The sequence below is a fragment of the Triticum dicoccoides genome, chromosome 5B, assembly GCF_002162155.2.
Source record: "Triticum dicoccoides isolate Atlit2015 ecotype Zavitan chromosome 5B, WEW_v2.0, whole genome shotgun sequence".
NCBI classification, from domain to species: domain Eukaryota; kingdom Viridiplantae; phylum Streptophyta; class Magnoliopsida; order Poales; family Poaceae; genus Triticum; species Triticum dicoccoides.
In genome coordinates, this window is record NC_041389.1 from 680,927,910 (window position 1) to 680,933,545 (window position 5,636).

The following is a 5,636-nucleotide window of genomic DNA, read 5'->3' on the forward strand; positions in this document are numbered from 1 at the left end:
TAGTTCTCTTCTCTTTTTGTGTACCCAGTTTGTGTTGCTTCCTTCAGAGGCCCATTTTCTCTCTCCCTCTATGTGTGTATGTGAGTGAGAGGGAGACGACACTATCGACATGAGATTCAACATTCGTGTTTTGTTATTTGGATGCTAAGCATAACATAGACATATAATTACAAGTTCTATGTAATGCATGTACAAATTATGCTGTTATCTAAAATTTACAGTACATATGCTTATTCTTGAATATTGTGAAATAATGCAAGTTCTAAGCAATCTATGCACAAATTTTTGTCATGATATACTTCAAGTTTTCTTTCTTCTTTAGCGTAATACCAATGCAACTAATCCATTCTTCTCTACAATAATATTTGTTGTAATTTTTAATTTTTCTTTTGTTTTAATATCATGGCTTTATTTTCCCTCTTTCTTTTAGGATAATGTTACCATCCTTAATTTACTCTTCATTAGAAAAACTTATGTTTTGGTATTTTTTAGTTTTGTATTGCTTTTACTTTTTTCTTCTGCTTATTAAGTGTTAAAGTGGTATAATTCAGAGGATAGTTTTTTGCTCTCGGGCTCCATGAAGCAAGAAATTTTGAATAATAATAATAATAAATTAACCTTTTAAGTTTCAAAACAATCTGAAAATAAATGCACAAGTACTTATAGATGTATACTAGATGTGTGTGAAATACACTATGAAATACATTTTGATGTGAGCTGTACAAAAAAGAACTCATGTACTTTTATACTAGCGAATAGTACATGTGATGGAAATACGTGATTTTGTCATTTTTGTGTAGCTCGCATAAAAAGGCATTTCACCATGAAACTTTGCAGACAAATAGTATAAATTCATATGTATATGTGTGAGTTTTATTTTCAGAAAATTTAAAACCAAAGGGTTTGATTTTGAAAATTTTCAAATTAAGGGCTCCATGCTCGAGCTCCATTAGCAATCTTCGTATAATTTGCCGCTTCTACTACTCATTGATGTTATTACAGTTTACGGAGGCACAGGCTAGTTGGCTACACGCCTGTTTTTATGACGATCTAACGGTCAAGAATAAAAGTGACTTATGCAACAATTTTTTTTCAGGTAACCGAGGTAGAGGCGCTCCCTTTATTTTTAAAATAAAAAATTACTCAAAGGTATGCTAGTTGGGATTTCTTATGCTGCTTACCTTTGTGCGTGGAATGCTTAAAACATGTGTGATCGTCTGCTCCTTTTCTTGCCCGTCGGTCAACTTCATTGCCTATAAGAAATAATACTAAACATGAGTTAAAAAAAGAAATAATACTAAAATTTAGTAAAAGACAATAGTTCACACTCTGGTTAATATATTTGTTACTCCCTCCATTTCAAAATAAATGACTCAACTTTATACTCCCTTCGTCTGAAAATACTTGTTCGAGGAATGGATGTATCTAGATGTATTTTAGTTCTAAATACATCCATTTGCATTCATTTCTACGACAAGTATTTCCGGACGGAGGAAGTACTAACTTTATACTAAAGTTAGTACAAAGTTGAGTCATCTATTTTAAAACGGAGGGAGTACGTATTACGGGTCGATTAGTGAGGCATGGTTACCTGCCCCGCCAAAAAAAAGAGAGTGAGGTATCATTACTTGACAGAACTACAGAGCTGTAATCTCTACTCCTAATGGAGCAGTTAGTGAATCGTCTCCGTGGTTTATTTTCGCTGGTTTTTTTGTCTCTCCTCCCACCACCCCCTCCCATCGCTGTTTTTTTTTGTTTCTCCTCACACCACCCCCTCCCATCGCTAGTTTTTTTGGTCTCTCCTCCCACCACCCCCTCTCATCCTGGTCCATCGGTTTATTTTTCTCTCCACTCTTTATTACAACCAGGACTTTCCTAACGTATAACAAATCACGGATCTAACTTCCTTAAATTATTCATATCAATCGATTCCTTTTATTGGTTCAATTTGTCTTAGGAAACAAATAACAATTTTTTAAGAAACAAATAATAGATTTGAATCTAACTTTCCTAACTTATCTAAATCAATCGATTTCTCTCATTAGTGATTTTTTTTAAGAAACAAATAAAAGACACGTCACAAACTTTCCTCCCAATAAATAGTTTCTTAACATTTGCAAACTTTCCTAATCAGACACGTCACAAACGGGCAGGTACTGATATCATGTTACCAAACAATAAAAACTCCATTTGCATAGAAATCAGTTCAAAATCCTAACTTTCCTAATTTTTTACCTTTCCTTAATAACATCAAATATTTCCTATGTTTTCCACCTATTGAAGGAAATCACCCCTCCATCGATATTAGCATTTTTTTGGAATTAGATCTCCGGGCTATGTTTTTTTGTGATTCTCTCCAATTGTGACCTCTCCTTCCGCTTCGGCTCCTTCTCGCATAATCACCTCCACCACAGCCAGCTGACGCCACCCTAGACCTCTTGCCTCTCCACACCTTCTCCACCACCTCCTCCTCGTACTCCATTGACAATCCCTCCGCCACGTTTGTCCACGGCGGTGTCGAGGGCATGGCGCAACAGCGTACCAGTGGTAGAGCAGCGCATAGCAGTAGGAAGAAGCACGCAACAGGCGAGGCGAGCGGCCGGCGGTGGAGGGCAGAGATGCGGCCGGCGTGGCTGAGGGGGCGGCCGGCAGAAGATGGCCGCGACAGGAGGCGGCGCGAGGCAGGGGCGCGACAGCGGGGCGAGTGAAGGGATAGGCGGCAGCAGACGGGGCGAGCGCAACCAGCGAGAGTGTGACGCGCGGCCAGGGTGTGCGTCGCGCGGGGCACATTGGTGCGGTGGCTGTGGCGAGCGTGATGGCAGTGGCGGGCGCGGTGTGGCACGTGCGTGGGCATGGAGAGCCAGAGAGGGAGTGGCCCTGCGGGCGCGGAAGAAGAGTTGAAGGCTCGGGCATGGGCGCACATAGGAGCGGGCATGTGACACGGGGTCAATCCGAGGAGCTCAGTGGCTACCCCTGCAATGGCCATGGCGGACGGCGGTTCTCGGCCACGGCGAAATACCTAACGAGAGCAAACGAGAGGGGAAACTGGGGAAAAGCAAGAGGAGATCATGGAGGTGTCAATGGCACCCTAGGGGAAGACAGGGGAGCTCGGGGCGGCGCGGATCGAACGACAATGTCGCGGTGGCCGAAGGTTGAGGAATACGGCAATGACGTCGATCTGGGGTTGCTGGACTTGATCTCGTTGGTGCAGATGAAGTAGCAGAGGCATTCGGAGCTCCTCGACAAGCTCCTAGCCAGCAGGGAGGGCAGTGGCCGTGTGGACGGGGTCAGTCATGGTGGCCGTGGCATCTGATTTCGTCCAGATCACCGGGATCGAGCGAGCGAGGAGGAGAAGTGGATCTGGGAGGGGGCGTCGAGGAGGAGTGAGGCCATGGGGGCAGGGGAGGCAGGGCGTCACCCGTATCCATTCCCCTTCGATGCCGGCGAGGTGGTCGAGCGGGAGCCCGGCTCTGTAGCGATGGGCTCAGGGAACAGGAGAAGACGACCGTGCGGGGACTGGACCACTGGGCCGTTTCGGTGGCAAGGCCCAGGGATAGGGGGAATCCCCTTTTTCATCGTCCTTTTGGTTTTTAATGTATTCTAATCCGTTTCTCCTTTTTAACACCGTTTTCTATTTATTCTCATATCAACTAAATGGATTTTGTTAATTGTGGAACTATGCACACAATTTGAGCACAATATTTTTAGGTGGCACAAAAAGTTTGGGGCCAAAAGGAAATACATAAAATCAGGTTTATATTTAATTGGTTATTTTAACTACTGTTGGACCTCTTATTAATTTGACAAGATTTAATTTTTGGTTCAAATAGTGTTGGGCTCAACATGTCAAAGATCAGTGGAATTTATAAAATATGGTGAACATTTTAGTTTTACTGTTTGACGAAGTAATTTATTTGACTTTATTTTAAATTTGAATTGGGCTTTGAGTTTTATCAAGTGGCAGTTTGGCTTAGCAAGCCTGATGACATGGCATCATTAGGGGGAGGTCACTGTAGCTAACGACTTGAGGTGTTACATAATTTTCCCATTTCTGAAATTTCATTGTTAAATAATTGGGGAATATATATCACTATCCATTAGTTCAGTCAAGCTCACCACAAATCCACACATTATTGCCAATTGAGTAAGTCTTATTGGCGGGGAAAATAGGCTACGTGTGTGTGTTAGAGAGAGAGGGAGAGAGAGTGAGGAAGAGGGAGGGGGAGAGAGTGTGTGTGTGAGAATTTGATGGTAAAAAAGGTCGCCAATGTCGTAATATTAAACTCTTAAAGTTAATGTGGCCCCGTTGCAATGCACGGGCGTTCTTCTAGTTGAATAAATAATGCAATGGCTCTCGTCATGATGCGAACGTAGAGGTCGGGGGTCATCATGCTTTTTTTAAAAAAAAGAAAACACCAGAGGTCATCAGTCACGGAGGAAAGAATTAAACTCCAGTTCACAGTATGGAGTCCGTACCTTGGGGCGGCGTGTAGTAAATAAAGAGTGATCGTCAGGTCAGTTATACAACGCCTGGCGTGGTGCTTGTACTTCCTCCGTTCGGAATTACATCCTCCGTTTTGATTTATTCATCGTGGTTTTAGTTCAAATTTAAATTAAAACCACAACAAGTAAATCGGAACAGAGGGAGTACTTGTCTTGGAAATGAATGTATCTGAAACTAAAATACGTCTAGATACATTCATTTTCGCGACAAGTAATTCCGAACAGAAGGAGTACTTGGCAGGCGCTCCGCTGCTGGTTGTGACATCTGAGGTGAAGGTCGGGGGAGAAGCATAGGGGCTCATCGCACCTTGGGCCGCCAACGCCATGGTGGTTTCGACATCTGAGGGGGGATGGAGGAAGAACTTGGAGGGATGGTTGCCACTTCAAGGCACGGGTCGATATCCAGGTCGGCCCAGTCGATGTTGGGAGAGCTTGACCCGGCGATCGCTGCCAATTCAGCCGTGCTGGGGAGAAGCAGCGAATTCAGGCGTGCTGGGAAGAAGTACTCCCTCCGTCCGTAAATACTTGTAATCAAAATAGATAAAAAAAGATGTATCTAGAACTAATATACATCTAGATACATTCCTTTTAATTTATTTTGATGATAAGTATTTCCGAGAATAGTAATTAAGAAAGTGCTGGACCAAGTCGATCGCCAATTCAGGCGACGCACTGTCGCCGGGGGCAAGAAGCGGCTGCTGGACCGTGTTCAGGTCGTCCAAGTAGATTTCTTCGCCCTCCGCCGACGTTGTGCGCCTTGCAGGTTCCATTCTGGCCAACAAGTTCCCGTGAGAATCCAAGGAGATGATTTTGTTACTGCACGCACGGCGTCAGTTTTAGAGCCTCGATTATTAGAGACAGATTGTAAATGATAGAAATAGCAATCTAGGTATTCCTCTCAATTTTGGAAACTAGGGACCAAGTTTACAGGAGAGAACGCATATCAAATACTACTGCAGAAACGGGCTTATAGCTCCTGTGCGACACATTTGAGGTGAATTGGCAAGGGTGCGACGTTGTTCGAGCGAATGGCTGTGGTGCGACAATTTTGAGCAAGTAAATAGCCCACGCACGACATGACTGTTAAACTTAACTGATGCCCTCGTTAGCTGTTGGGGGCTGGACCCACCACT

The 5,636-nt window shown here is 43.6% G+C and overlaps 1 pseudogene; it reads right to left on the minus strand.

The window, feature by feature from the left end:
• The window catches only part of LOC119310489, an 18,039-nt pseudogene extending 12,683 nt beyond the window's left edge, over nucleotides 1–5,356 (minus strand).
• Nucleotides 5,357–5,636: the final 280 nt, after the last annotated feature.